General features: G+C 38.9%; 1 protein-coding gene and 1 pseudogene across 2 annotated transcripts in view; both read right to left on the reverse strand.

Moving 5' to 3' along the window:
- Window positions 1-15,516, reverse strand: part of ARID2 (AT-rich interaction domain 2) — a 188,673-nt gene that overhangs the window by 104,534 nt on the left and 68,623 nt on the right. The gene's annotated exons all lie outside the window — the stretch shown is intronic.
- Window positions 7,681-8,618, reverse strand: LOC308243329 (endosome-associated-trafficking regulator 1-like; annotated as a pseudogene). Its single transcript has 2 exons — window positions 8,454-8,618; window positions 7,681-8,399 (listed from the first exon to the last, which is right to left on the reverse strand). The product of its transcript is annotated as an endosome-associated-trafficking regulator 1-like (transcript).

The following is a 15,516-nucleotide window of genomic DNA, read 5'->3' on the forward strand; positions in this document are numbered from 1 at the left end:
TTATAGTAGTAGCAGTAGGAGTTGAGAAACTTGATTTTACAGACTTCTTGTAAACTCCTTTTCTTCAGAAATTAGCCAGGACTGAACTATGTTGCTTGCAAATAGTTACAATTTATAACAGTAATTCCATTTCTAAAAATTTGCCCTATTATTGCACATTGGCAAAAAATAGGATAAGGATTATAATAGCTTATAACAACAAAAGACAGGAAAAAATCCTACATGTTAAAACAATAGGAAACTATTGTTATAGACAATTAAATTGGATAACTATATAAATGAAAAAAGTGAGTTAGAACTGTATCTGCTGATATGGAATAAAAAAGAATGTAGAACAATGGTGTATATGATATATTTCTACCTATGTAATTAAAAAAAAGATCAAGCTGTATGCTTGCATATGAACAAAGTATTTCTGGAATGAAATTTAAAAATTGTAATAATGATTGCCTTTAGGAGAAACTTTGTTTTTTCAGTTATTTAAAAAAAATGTTTTTAAACAGTGCTCTTGTCCCACTAGTGTGGCTCAGTGGTTGAGCGTCAACAAAGGAATAAAGAGGTCATTGATTTGAGTCACAGTCAGGGCACATGGCCGGATTGAGGGGTGAATCCCCAGTAGGGGGCGTGCAGAGGCAGCCTATCTCTCTATTCCTCTCCCTTCTTCTCTCTCTAAAACAAAACAAAACAAAACAAAAAAATCCAAAACAGTGCTCTTGATTACTTTAATAAAAAAGGCTAATTATAAATAAATCTATTGAAGGGTACAAGATTTGTCCTGACCAGTTTTTCTCGGTGGTGAAAGCATCGACCTAGTGTCACAGGTTCAAGTCCCAGTTAAGGGCACATACCAAGGTTGCAGATTCCAGTCATGGTAGTAGCATGCAAATGGCAACTAATCGATGTGTCTTTCTCACCTCCATGTTTCCCTCTCTTTCTCTCTCTCTCCCCATCCTCCCTCTCTTCCGTTCTCTGTAAAAATCAATGGGAAAAATGTCCTCGGTGAGGATTAAAAATAAATAAATAAATAAGATTGAAAGTGGAATGCAGAGATAAATTAATGGGATAGAACAGAGAAAACTATTATCTAATATAAAAAGGTAGCATTTCAAGTGTGGGAAACAAACTGTAAAGAAATCATTAATTCTGGGATAACAGATTTATTATTGGAAAACAAGACCAATTAATTTCCAGGAAAGATAGAGATTTAAATGTATATTTTAAAAAAGCAAAAAACAAGCAAACACAACCAACAGAAGTAAATACATGTTAATGTATTTGTAATACTAGAGTAGGAGAAGGCCCTTTTCAGCATGAGAGGCAGCACCCACAAAGGAAGAGTAATACATTTACCTCATAAAAATTTTAAAAATTGTGTATGGCAAAAAGTAACATACTGCTAAATGATAAAAAAAAAATAACCTGGAAAATATTTCATATACATGTGTATATACATATGTATGTTAGATTTTAAAGCATTTCAAGTCATTATGAAAGGGACCAATATTACAATATTTTTAAAGGAGCAAACTATATAATTTGTAAAAAATGAGGAAATATACTGCTACAACCTTTCTGGAGGGAAATTTGATAATATGCATTAAAAAATGATTTTCATTTGATCTCAAAAATCTTTCCTCTAGCCATTACCCTAAGGAAATAAACAAGTTATTCAAAGATATACTCAAAAATTTACAAAACAACAACAAAAAACTGTCTATTGCCATTTATATGATGCAAATCAAAACTATCCAACAGAGAACTGGTACACTAAGTTTTATGCGAGAATTCTATGTAGCCCATAAAATTGATATTGCAAAAGAATACTTAATAACATCATGCATATTTGACATCTATAATTATAAAAGTGTAATATGCAAATCGACCAAACAGCGGAACAACCGTCCGGACGACCACGCTATGACACTCACTGGCGCCATGCCAGCCAAGGCAGGTGCAATGCAATTGGTTGGGGGCCTGGCCATAACCCCATGATCGCCCTGCAGAGGGAGGCCCAGGCCACCGGCTGGCTGGTGGGGCGATCGATCGATCAGGGGGCTCCACGATAGCCCCAAAGAGGGAGGCCCAGGCCACAGACTGGCGGGCTACGGCGGGTGGGCGGAGCCTCCCTCTGTGGGGACCATCCATCATGGAGCCCCGGCTGGGTGGGTTGGGCCTACCTCTTTGGGGCAGTCGATCGCAGGGCTCCCAGACTGTGAGAGGGCACAGGCTGGGCTGAGGGACCCTGCACCCCCCGCCCCAAGTGCATGAATTTCGTGCAGCGGGCCTCTAGTATTATAATAAACAAATTTAAATGTAATGGAGAACATGATTCTATTTATTTAAAATATACATCTCATAAGTAAATATATGCAAAGAAAAGTCTTAAAGCTATATAACAAAATGTTGACAGCAATTAGTGTAAGTAGTATGTGATTTAAAATTGTTTAAATTTATAGTACTAATTTTCTACAGTAACTATGTTTTATTTTATCAAGAAAATATAGAGTATAGGTAGAAAAGTTATTCCTTCTGAGTCTAGCATGATAAAAAAAAGAGTTAAGATATACATAAGGTAGGAAAGTAGTACAACAAGAAATCATATATGTCCAAACTAGGAGGGAAGGTGGGGGGTGAGGGGGTAAGATCAACCAAAGAACTTATATGCATGCTTATGAGCATAACCAATGGACACAGACTGGGGGAGTGGGGGAGGGTATGTGCTGGAGGGTGGGGACGGCCAAGGAGAGGTCAATGGGGGAAAAAGGAGACTTATGTAATACTTTAAACAATAAAGAACTTAAATTTTTTTTAAAAAAGAAATCATATATGACAGTTTCTATTCTCTTAGTATATTAGAAGAATATCTAAAAAGAGTACAGAAGGCAGGAGTGGGAATTGCGGAATTTCAGCAAAGTGACAAAACTTTAAAACAGCTTTTTTAGAGAGAGAGAATGTGATCATTTCTTGAGATGGTACCTAGGTAGTAGCAGTGTTATCTGGAGAGAGATTGTAGTTTAAATTGGAAGGAAGAAAATTGGGGTAGACAGGAAGTGGATAGGAAGGACAGAAAGGGGAATAGGAAGAATTTAAAGGGGAGAGGAAAAGAAAGAAGAGAAGAGCAAAGAGGAGATACATGAGAAAGAAAATGGACCAAGAGGAAATCAATTGGATAGTATAAGAGAGGAAGAGGGAGTAAAGGTGTAGGAAAGAAGAAAAAGAAGACTGGGGAAGAAGAAAGCAGAGCAGAGTGCTCTAAGAAAATATTGAGAATATGAAAGTTCATTATCAAAAAAAAAGGGTTACCTAGAGACTGCAAGTATTATGGTTAGCTAGAAATTAGTGACTGCATGAAAAGAATAGACTTGAGGTGGTTGTACAGTGAGTAGAAATATATTATCCTTTATACCGTGAAGGTTCTAGATATAACTTTGATACTGGCACATGGAAGGTCCACAAGATGTGATGTAATATACCAATACTAAAATATACCCTTCATCTGTGTGTGGATTGAGTTCATATATGTGGGTATCATAAAAGATAACATTTACTTATATTTCTTAAATAATCTAAGAATTCTTCCTGGTTTTAAAACTTAATAAAGTATAGAAACACCAAGAAAAAGGGACAGGAGTGTAAAATTACAAGAAAGTTAAGCTTTAAGGAAAAAGAAAAAAGAAAGTTAAGCTTCAAGCTGAAATAGGAAAAAGGATGGCACTTGTGATAAAAAGTCTTCTGGATAGCTGAGAAAAGACATGGCAAGTATTATCTTGCTAAACTAGTCAAGACAAAAATAATAGCTAACTAGGCAGAATATTATGGAATTCCTTTTCAGAATCAGTTCTAAAAGACCACATAATATATGTTTCATTACTAAATAAGCTGCACTTTGTTTTCTAACCTCAGACAGTAAAACTGAAGGCTCTGACCAAATGAGGAAGAAAAATCTATGACCCTCAGGGGAGCTGCTCTTGTTTAACCAGTTAAAGTACACAGGACAAATGCTCTCTATCATTAAAATGACACCATCAGAACAAAGAACACACTTGGAGCTCTCCCTGGTGCTGCAATTGGCTCCAGCTGTCTGAGATAGAACTTAAAAGACTAGTTTTTCTAATCATGAATCCAAGTTTACTAAATCTTTGCTGACCACTCTACCTAAATTCTCATTAGCCTTATTTCGGCAAACTACATATTAACCCGTGCTTCTGCAAGTATGTTCTTTCAAACTTTATTACGAAATGAATAAAATATAGAGATAGAGCAATGGGTCTATAAAGACATTTTCTTCGTATTTTCCAATAATTTAAAAAAGTAATAACCAAAAAATAAAATCAATGTACCAAAAAATCCAAATAAAAGTGTATGTGCACGCGCACACACATGCACACACACACACACACAAGATGCACTACATTAATCATATTCTATATGGTCAGCTAAATATATCTAGAAATTAATCTTCCTAGAAAAAATATTGACTACTGATCTTACTTCATTTTACTGCTCTATCAACTCGTATAAAATATGTAAATCTTTAGATGTTTTTCTCCCTTTCTGATCTATAATTGACAATTATTCCACTGCCTAAATAGTACACATTTTATTATATATACGTCTTGAAAAAGTCATTATTAGGAATCCTTCCAGAATCTAAGCACCTACCATGAACTAAGGAGGATAACCAGAATTCCCTAAGTCACAATGTGGAAATCACCAAGAGTAAATGTTTTGAATTTAGAAAATGGCTACTACTTATTTAGGGGGAGAGGGTGATAGAAGGTACTTTTCCGTTGCACTTCAGAATGTGCAACAAAAGTAAAACCTACAAAGAATCAAGATAATGCAAAACTTCGTTTGAATAACTTGGGCATTCCAACAGATACCATGATTTTAATAGAGTTACAATGAAAAATGTATTAAATTAAGCCATTAATAAAATCATTAAGTTTGCAATGGAAACAAATATGAATAGGTTTGGGAAGGATTGTCTACGGTAAGTATAACAAATAAAGAATTCTCATCAAATGTATCATTTTAGTACAAATGGCCTATTAAGTGATTTAATTTTCTTCGGAACTGTTGGTCCTTTGAAAAAGAGGCGATTCCTCTCATAAAGAGTTTACCTGAGAAACTCATTCATATAATCAATTGTTGGAAATCTATTTGTCTAAAAATATTTACAATGAATATTTCTCTTTTTTTAAAATATATTTTATTGATATTTTACAGTGAGGAAGGGAGAGGGATAGAGCTAGAAACATCGATGAGAGAGAAACATCGATCAGCTGCCTCCTGCACACCTTCCACTGGGGATGTGCCCGCAACCAAGGTACATGCCCTTGACCGGAATTGAACCCGGGACCCTTCAGTCCGCAGGCCGACACTCTATCCACTGAGCCAAACCGGTTTCAGCTACAATGAATATTTCTTATACTACCTAGTGATCTAAAATTATGTCAGAACAGTTTTTGGAAATTTCTGTCACTAAACCATGTTTCTTATTTTTAATCATTTGTTCCTGTTAAGACAGAGGAAAGAAGACATAATGTAGGACAACAGAACTCTTTCTTGCCTGAAAGCATGGACAAGTAAAAGGAAACTGCTGGAGAATCCTATCCATTTCTCCCATCCCAATACCATCTTCTTTGTGGCCTAAGGTATCTTTCAAAACACTTAGGAGCTCTACGTCAGAACACTTAATAGCTCTTAGAGCAGTCTGAACACTACTGCTTTAAGAATAAAGTATTTAAGCTGATTATTGACATAACATTATTTAACAAATCAGAACAAATTAGAATCAAAGATGACTAGGCATGTGATGTTGAAAAGCAAAAAAAAAAGTCCATCCTTAACCTTTCTAAATCTAAGAATTAAAATTCTGTTAAATGGTAAAAATCTATTGTAAGGAAGTTGCTGATCTAATTCAGTGATTCTCAATTGATGGCAGTACTATGCCAGGGATAGTTCGGAGAAGTGTGGAGCCATTTTCGCTTGCCACAATGACTAAAAGAGCCTACTGCTAATCAGGAGGCAGGAGCCAGGGATGCTAAACATGCTACAATGCAAAGATAAAGATTTGTACTATCCCAAATGCCAACAGTATTTCCATTGAGAAACATTGACCTAATTCAACTTATAAAGGTAAACATTAAGAATTTCCAATAAATTTCCAATGAACTGGGAAATTCCCAATGAATATTTCACTCATTCTACAAAAGACCTCAGGAGTCCTGAGGCCCTGTCTCCAATGGAAATTAAAGCCCTAGAATAATTGAATTATGCCATCTAGAAAATGACAATACATTCTTTTATGCCGAGTTTAATAAGATGCTGCTTCCTACAATTATCTCTTGCCCAACCCAACCAATAAACAAAACAAACAAGAAAATAAACAAAAAACCCCAAAACATACCATAACAAATAAAGGGAGGAAGAGATGTTTGTATTAGTAACTAACTGTAGAAGAAACTTTCATATTAAAATATAGTATCAACTTCTGATCCCTTTGCTTCAAAGTAGTAAAAAAATTAAATCCCAATGTTTCCTTACAAGAAAATATTGAACTGTTAAATCATTAGAAAAGAATGCACTTTGCTAAAAATTTGGATTTCCATACAGTCATATTAGTAAATAACAATTTTTCAAAATTATAGTAGGGCTTGGTAAAAGAAACAAATAAAATGAACATATGCTATTTTTACTATTATTGTTCTACACATTAGACTTCTTTAAAGTAAGATAATGAAAGGACACATTAAACTGGAAGCTTCAGGTTGTTATTTTATCAGAAAATATATTTGTGTGTGTGTTTTTTAATTTTAGAATTTATTAAGAAAGCTGTCAATTTGAACAGGAGGGAAATTTTTTTTAAAAAATAACATCTCCAGCAAACAGCCAAAAAGGCACAGAGTGCCTGTTAAGCCCTCCTACATCAATAAGTGGCTGAAAAGGCAACCTGGGAGAGACCTCGTGCTAACCCAGGAATGCTTTACACGTCTTCAGAATTCCTGAATTCTAAATTTAATTACAGTAAAGGCCAAAAACATTTTTTCAAACCTAAAGAGGTGAATTTGGACAGTTTCACAGTGTGGAATCTGTGGCGACCTTTGTCCCTGTAGGAGAATAGCAGCATCTGCCAGGTGGAGTGTCCACACTCAGGCCACCAACCACAGGAGCTACCCCTGTAAAGGCTGTAAGAGTGGACTGGGCTAGAAGGAGCACTGAACAATGGCAAAAAGGCGTGAGTCCCTGTTCAAAGCAATCATCTGAGTTTCAACTCATGTTTTCTTTGAGGCAAAACTTCAAGAATGATGGACTGAATTTAGAATGAACGTTCTGGAATAAGAATGGATGACACACATGACAGAACTGTTTTCAAGTTCAGTAACTTTAAAAAATCTGTGGGTTTTGTACAAAAGTCTTCTAGTAGACCACCCAGCCTCTATAACAGCAGGAAGTTCACCAAGAAGGAAGGACTGCACAGAAACCTCAGGTGAGACTCTTCACTACAGAGCTCCTCCTCGTTGGGGTTGGCTAATAATACTGATCTAGGTCATGAAATTAGTATCTCATGATAAATATTTTTACTGTGAAGACTGCATATTTAAAGACACAATGGCATTTTAAAATCCAGTAAGTAGTGACTTCAGGATGTAAACAAAGCTGCAAACTAGAAGCTTCTCAAAACTCCTCCTCGTCTTCTTTAATTTCAGAAATTCTGTCTATAGATTTAAGGGTTTCAGCAGTAAGGTTCAGCGTTTCAACTCCAGAAACCAGCAGCTTTGTGGGGGCCGTGTGGGTTGTTCATGACCATGTAGGGGTCCTGCAAGGCAACATCTGCGTTCTGCTTGACCACCTTAAGGCTGGTGCCCTGGCCCAGACTTCCTTCTCGCGCTTGTTGGAAACCTGTGCCTGGAGCAAGTTTTATGTTTCATGACTTGATTTTCTGCACGTTTGGTCATCAGCTCCAGGTTCTGCTCCATCTGCTGAACCGCAGATTCCAGGTTGTGGTAGTCACTCTCCTCCTTGATATTTTTCTTATAATTTTCATTCAAGCATCCTCATTATTTCGGTTTGTGTCTCAGAGAAGCTCTGAACCTCGGTTAGCTTTCTTAGCTTAAAATTCTCATCTTTCAGTGCTTCGTAACTTATCTGCAGCGTTGGAAGGTGTCTATCCCTCAGAGATTCTCCAAAGGCTGCAAAGTCTGTGCTGGGGCTCCCCACTTGAGAGACATGAGAGTCTGAGTCACTCAGTGTCCACAGGGGTAGGAACTCGGCCCTCCAGTGAAAAATGACTGCTGGTATTCCTGGCCGAAGCCCACGGATTGGGAGGTCGGAAGCTCCAGTGTAGTCCCAGTGAATGCCTCATGGTTTCCTTTGAATGAAGTCCGCTGGGTTGACTGTCATCTTTCAAGAGGCTGAGGTTTTTGGTTTTTGGAAACTCATGGATTTACCTCTTCGAGATCTCCAAGTTTATCATTTCCAAAATGTGTCTCCTGGGTCCCTGATGGATCTTGCTTAGTGCACTTCCTCTTTCTGTGCAGACAAAATATTCTGGAGTGACAAGGCTGCTGGCCCAAAACAGTGGGGTGATGCCTGGGTAGCATGTAGCCTGCCATCGCAGCAGGCCTGGGGGCATCCCCTTCCTAGCCCAGCAACCTAGCCATGGCCACAGGCCAGATGCCCTCTACTGCCAGAGACCCCGCCCCCATACCCGCAGCTGGGCCACCACTCCCAGCCTCTCACTGAGGCTTCTGCTCCAGAAAATACGTTACTTGGACTATAAATGAAAAAATTTGAAGTGTGTGTGTGCTTAAAGAAACACCAATCTGAAATTGTATTTTATTTCCAAAAATGGCAGAACAGGTCATTTAGATTAATGTGCTCTCCTACTGAGAACCAGGAAATCTGAAAAAATACTATATTCATTTTTAAGTTGCTCAAAGGCATTAAAGAATGAGAATATAGTGAAAACTTATGGGATCAAGAGATAAGACAGAAATCCAGAAAGGGAAATTTAGCATTTGGGTTCATGTTTGCTCTGAGGGAATTGTAGAAAAGTTGGTTTGAGGCTAAAAAGTATGTTTGACAGCTAGAAAGCCTAGGGAAAAACAAACAAAAACAACCCTTTTTTATTGTGACCCTGAAAAATTCCACTATAGTATTAAGATGAACAAGAAGTAAAAGAGCTGCAGACTGATTTGGAGTCATCTAGGGAGCTCAGAAAATTCTAATCCCTGAAATTGGATTAAAGTGATCCTAGACTGCTAATGCCTCCCGGAGTACTGTCACAAGCAAACTATTCAAAATAAATTCTGAAGAAAAAAAATATAATCCCAGGTCTCAAATTAAGTCTGCAAATGGGTTTCAAGTACAATCCAGTATACAATGAAGAGACAACCAGAAAAATCATGAAGCAACAGATACAAGAACTAACAAGAACAAAAGGCAGTAAAAATACACTCTAAGGAGATACAGATATTGGGATTACCAAACACAGACAGTATTTTAAAAAATCCATACTTGATTTTCCCATGTAAAATTACTTAAAACCAAAGATAAAAAAAATTTAGTAAAGACAGTAAGAAGAAAAATAGGACAGAGTTTCTTTAAAGTAGCAAGACAAGACATTCAAGCACTCATCAGAGACAATGGAAAGTAGAGGTAATAAAATGAAATTTTCACTGTGCTTTAAGAAAATAGCTGCAAATTTAAAATTTGATAACCAAAAGTTAAATTTAAGTTTAATAATAATCCTATTTATAAATATCCATCAACTCTTGCCAGTCATATTACTCTGAATAGCATAGGTGAATTATATAACAGTATTAATCTTATGGTCACCTGTATAAAAATTAGGGGAAAGAGAAGAATTTTGAGATTAAATCCCAAATTTAACCCAAATAAAAATTCCTAATTTTTTTTTGAACTAAAAGAACATGACACAGTGAATCGATATGACACAAAAAAATGGAATCAAAGTTATGCAACGATAAGAAAAAAAGGTAGAAACAATCATCTTGATTTCATCTCCATTGCAATGTCTGTCTTATAGCTTCAAAACAAATATGGTGGTTGGTCAGAATAGAGGAACACTCAGCTAAACTGAATTCATCCAGTCAGTAATTTTTCCTGTCTATATCATTTCCACTAAATTTTACATCTTACTGATACTCTATGAAATTGATTTTCAACTTGTGTGCCACAGCATTTTTAAAACATGCAATAATACCTGGCTATTTAGTCAGGGGTATTGACCACTTTTCACCCTTAGATTGTCAAATAAAAATATGACAACATCCAACACAACAACTGTTGTCCAGTATGAATGAATGAAAATTATACCTTTTTAAAATATTTTTTTGGTGTAATGCAGAATTTTAGTAAATCGCTTGTGTGCCATGAGATGAAAAAGGTTGAAAATTGCTTCTCTCTGGAAACAAGGGGGAAGGGCAGTAACATTCTGAACACACAGTTGGTGGTCAATAAATGCTTGCTGAGTACACAAATCATGTTTTAAAGTTTATTTTCTAGATTTAAAAATCTCCATTTCTCTAGTTTTTGTTCATGTGGTTTAATATCCAAACTTTGATCCTTTTAGGATTCATTAGAAACTCCCCTGGTAACATTTTCGTTCTCCCTAAATTAGATCGTGAATCAGCACTGGGGGATCTAAATTTAGCTATCACCAACAAAAGATAAATGTACTGAGAAATTCTGCTATTTTTATTCTCCAATAAATATAAATACTATAGATAAATCCATGCATACTTCCATAAACAGAATACTATCAAATAGTGTAATCCATTGCCTAACAATAATACATACAAGTAGAAACAAGGTATTGCTTTATACTTTCTATTTTAGTTAAATACTAGAGGCGCAGTGCACAAAAATTTGTGCACTGGAGGGGAGGTCCCTCAGCCCAGCCTGCACCCTCTCACAGTCCGGGACTCCACGGGAGATATCCACCTGCCAGCTTAGGCCCATTGGAGCGGGCCTAAGCTGGCAGTCAGACATCCCTCTGGCAGCCCAGGAGCCCTTGGGGGATGTCCACCTGGCGACTTAGAGCCACTCCCTGGGGGATCGGCCCTAAGCTGGCAATCAGACATCCTTCTGGCGACCCGGGAGCCCCCGGGGGATGTCCACCTAAGCCGCAGTTGAACATCCTTAGTGCCGCCACCGGCCAACCATCAGTCCAGCTTATGGCTGAGCGGAGCTCCCCCTTTGGGAGCGCACTGACCACCAGGGGGCAGCTCCTGCATTGAGCATCTGCCCCCTGGTGGTCAGTGCATGTCATAGTGACCAGTCATTCTGCTGTTAGGGTCAATTTGCATATTACCCTTTTATTATATAGGATAGTGATTATATAATTACTAGAGGCCCAGTGCACGAAATTCGTGCACAGGGAAAAGGGGTGTGTGTCCCTCAGTGCAGCCTGCACCCTATCCAATCTGGGACCACGCGAGGGATGTCCCGACTGCCCGTTTAGGCCCGATTCCAGTGGGATCGGGCCTAAACGGGCAGTCGGACATCCCTTGCACTATCCAGAACTGCTGACTCCCAACTACTCGCCTGCATGCCTACCTGAATGGCCCTAACTGCTTCTGCCTGCCAGCCTGATCACCCCCAAACCACTCCCCTGCCAGTGTGATCGACGCCTAATTGCTCCCCTGCCGGCCTGGTTGCCCCCAACTGCCCTCCCCTGCTGGCCTGGTCACCCCTAACTTCCCTCCCTTGCCAGCCTGGTTGCCCCTAACTGTCCTCCCCTGCTGGACCGGTCCCCCCTAACTTCCCTCCCTTGCCAGACTGGTTGCCCCTGTCCTCCCCTGCAGGCCCGGTCACCCCAACTGCCCTCCCCAGCCTGCCCAATCGCCCCCAACTGCCCTCCCCTGCAGGCCTGGTCATGCCCAACTGCCCTCCCCTGCCTGCCTGGTCACCCCTAACTGCCCTCCCCTGCTGGCCTGGTCACCCCTAACTGCCCTCCCCTGTAGGCCTGGTCCCCCCCAAATGCCCTCTCCTGCAGGCCTGGTCCCCCCAACTGCCCTCCCTCCCCTGCAGGCCTGTTCGCCCCCAACTGCTGGCCTGGTCCCCCACAACTGCCCTCCCCTGCCGGCCATCTTGCGGCAGCCATCTTCTGTCCACATGGGAGCGGCCGTCTTTGACCACATGGGGGTGGCCATCTTGTGTGTTGGAGTGATGGTCAATTTGCATATTACTTCTTTATTATATAGGATGATCGTTCACATTTTCTAGTATATTTTGAGTTTTGCTTGCCTCACACTCTTGATATGTTTATCTTTAAGCCTTTAAAATCAAGATACAAAACAACATTATACAAAATATTAATTTTAGAAACATAATGACAATGGTCTTCCATAACCCAGTCATAAGCATAATTCTTTTTCTCTTCCTTAAGATCACCTAGCAGGGTGGCTACTAAAAATGACCAGCAATAAAATAAAATATATGAATACAGCATACAAAAATATCAATATTTTCATTTTCAAATGAAAAACTTTCAAAGGTTCTTGAGAAAATAGTTACTAGCAAAATATAAACTCTTTCAATAATACATCTAAAGAATTTGTTCATAAACCACCAAATGCTAAACTATAAAACAATTTTATAAATATACTAGAGGCCCGGTGCACTAAATTAGCGCACAAGGGGGGGGGGGGGTCCTCTCAGCCCGGCCTGCACCCTCTCCAATCTGGACCCCTTGGGGGATGTCCGACTGCTGGTTTAGGTCTGATCCCTGCAGAATCACTAGCTCCTAACTGCTCACCTGCCTGCCTGCCTGCCTGATTGCCCCTAACCGTCTCAGCCTCGGCCCCCTGCCACTGTGGCTTTGTCCGGAAGGACGACCGGAAGATGTCCTGTCAACCCAGTCTAATTAGCATATTACCCTTTTATTAGTATAGATTAGTCAGCTCAGACAGCCATAACAAAATATCATAAATTTGTGTGGTTTAAACAACAGAAATGTATTTTTCTCACAGTTCTGGAGACTGGAATTTGGGGTCAGGGTACCAGCATAGCATCGTCCCATACACCAGAAAGTGGTGGATCAATTGCCAGTCAGGGCACATGCCCTGGTTGCAGATTCAATACCCAGTCCAGTGAGTGAAGGAAACAATGGAACAATGTTTCTCTCTCTCTCCCTTCTTCTCTCTGAGATCAATTAAAATGAATGATAAATAATGTTCTCTAAGTATGGTTTTAACATGAAAGACATTAGTGACCTACAAAGTGAAAAACTTGTTATAACACATATATACAGCATGACCCCATTTAAAAAATTTTTATTGATTTCAGAGGAAGGGAGAAGGAGAGATAGAAACATCAATGATGAGAATCATTGATCAGCTGCCTCCTGCATGCCCCTACTGAGGATCAAGCCCGAAATTTCACCAGGAATCATATCGTGACCTCCTGGTTCATAGATCGATGCTCAACCACTGAGCCCCACCAGCCGGGCCCCATTTTTATCAATACCAGGCACATGAGGTACATTGGCAAGATCTCACTCCTAGATGAAATTCTGAAATTGCCCAAACTCCTTTGCAGCTAGGTTTCTGGATATGAATTCATTTCTGCCGATTGGATGCGCTTGCACAATATTCTGAAGGCAGAAGTGGGACAGAGGCATTTTCCCACAGTTTGGGCTGTTTGCTGCTGATGATCATGTTTGCAGAGATGTGGAGGTTTTCTGCAGCGGAATCCAGGCTGTGCACAGGCAGTTGTGGCAGAGGCACTGCCCAGTGACCTGTTTTGTGGGAGCTGGAGGGCACTTGCGAGAGCAGCAGTTTCCTGATCCCCGGGTCACAGCTGTGTCAGAGTGTCCTAGGATTCAGTTGTGGCTGAGGGGGCAGCTACTCCTGCTGGGCAGGGAGTCTTTCCTGGGGGCCCAGCCTAATACCCACTTCTCCAGCTTTCCGATGATTTCCCAAGCACCAATACCCTGTGCTAAATTCTTTCCTGCCTAAAATAGCAAAGATCTAAAAACATTTTGGATCCTCTACTTTCAACGAAAACAATGCTGCACAGGGTTCAGGTCTGAGAAGTGGGTGAGGTGTTGCGGAAGGATCCCTTCTTTGAGTCTCAGCTTCCTCTTCTGTAGAACAGAGACCAAAGATTATCTGTTCTTAGTTACTGAAGACCATGGCAGCTGTGTTTCCCGAAGATGGCCACATTTCCTATCCCTTCTGTGGAAAGGCCCTGATCGGTCCTGATCGCCGGCCAGGCCTAGGAACCCTACCCGTGCACGTACTTCGTGCACTGGGCCTCTAGTGTTATTTATAAGATTCCTAATTCGTAAGTATAGAGAAAGGTTCAAAAGTTATAGCAGTTATATTCTAATTACATAAATTGAGAATTGCTATATCAGTAAGAGAGAAAATAGGTTTAAAACAAATAATAATATTTGGTTTAAAGAAGGTCACTAAATAATGATAAAAGTTTCAATTTACCAGAAAGATATCATAGTTCTAAACTTATATGCCTTGTATTATAAAATAACATCAAAATATTTAAAGCAATAGTTGTTAGCACTTACAAATTTCAAACAGAATATACAAATCTACCACTATTGTGGGAGATTTTAACACATCTCTTTTATTTGTTGATAGTTCAGGAAGACAAAAAAATTAATAAATATGTAGAACAGTAAAGTGACTATCAAGCTTAATCTAATAGACATATTTAACTTAGAGAATACACATTCTTCTCAAGCACCTGGGGAATATTTATAATAATTGACCACATACTAGGCCATAAAGAATGTTTTCAACAAATATCAAAACTAGGATCACATGGACCACATCTTTTGACCATGCTATTATATTAAGAAGTCAGTAACAAAAGATAAACAAAGAATTATTGGCCCAGTGGAAGGGCTATAAACGAGAAGAATCAGCCTGAGACACCATGTCCTAACTTGCATTTAATCTAAAATGCACCAGCCTTCCACTAGGCAAATAAAAAATTAACTTTGCACATTATTCTCAGGGAGGGTATCTGAAAAAGGAGGATGGTGTTCTACTTTGCTTATAAAATAGTCACATGTGGTCAAGTGTATTTTACAGATGAGGAAACGGAAACTTAAGGTAGTGAGTTTTAGAGTTAGTATTTGAACCGCAGTTGTCTATTTATTGAACCTATAACTTATATACTATTTTAAACTTTGTAGTAGGCATTTAATAAATGTCAAATGAGTGAGTAACAGAGTATAAGACTTGCTTGAGTATCAGATCAGATAACTGAAGACAAATGAACAGAATAGTAACAATTTTGATGTGTGTTGCTCTAAGTTTTTAGGATGGAAAAGTCATTTGATATACATACATAATCCTTTCTTAAGAGGAAACTACTTTACATTAGGTGACTATCAATCTGTACTCTCATAAAAGATTGCCTTTAAGTTTACCTTTATTTTCCACAAGAGAAAGTTCTTAAATAGCAGATTATTATATGCTTTAAATTTTTTTTTTTTTCAGAATTCCTTCTATCACTGCT

Source organism: Plecotus auritus (assembly GCF_963455305.1).
Source record: "Plecotus auritus genome assembly, chromosome: 3".
NCBI lineage: Eukaryota > Metazoa > Chordata > Mammalia > Chiroptera > Vespertilionidae > Plecotus > Plecotus auritus.